Source organism: Thamnophis elegans, chromosome 6, assembly GCF_009769535.1.
Source record: "Thamnophis elegans isolate rThaEle1 chromosome 6, rThaEle1.pri, whole genome shotgun sequence".
NCBI lineage: Eukaryota > Metazoa > Chordata > Lepidosauria > Squamata > Colubridae > Thamnophis > Thamnophis elegans.
The window spans coordinates 19,717,959-19,718,300 of NC_045546.1; positions in this window are offsets into that span (position 1 = coordinate 19,717,959).

Sequence of the window (342 nt, forward strand, 5' to 3'; positions counted from 1 at the left end):
GCCGGGAAAGGCACCGTTCTACGAAGTAGGCCGGCTGCGGCGTAGATGACTACGATTCCCAACAAGTTTCGGAGAACATTGCTTGACGTCATGGCTCTTGGCCGAACTTAGTGGCAGTTAAAGGGTGGGGTGGAGTCCCTCCCTTTGAAGGGAAGGGTAGCTCTAGGCGTGCACTATTGTAACTATAGTCACCATCGCAACGCTATTAAATTTTAAAGTGAGATAATTTTAATGTGCAATGTAAACGTTAAAAAAAGGGCTTTTAAAAAGTACAGCAAAATATTGTGATAGTCTGTCAGGTTGAAAATAAGTTCTGTGTTGCTTTCAAAACCAAAAATAATT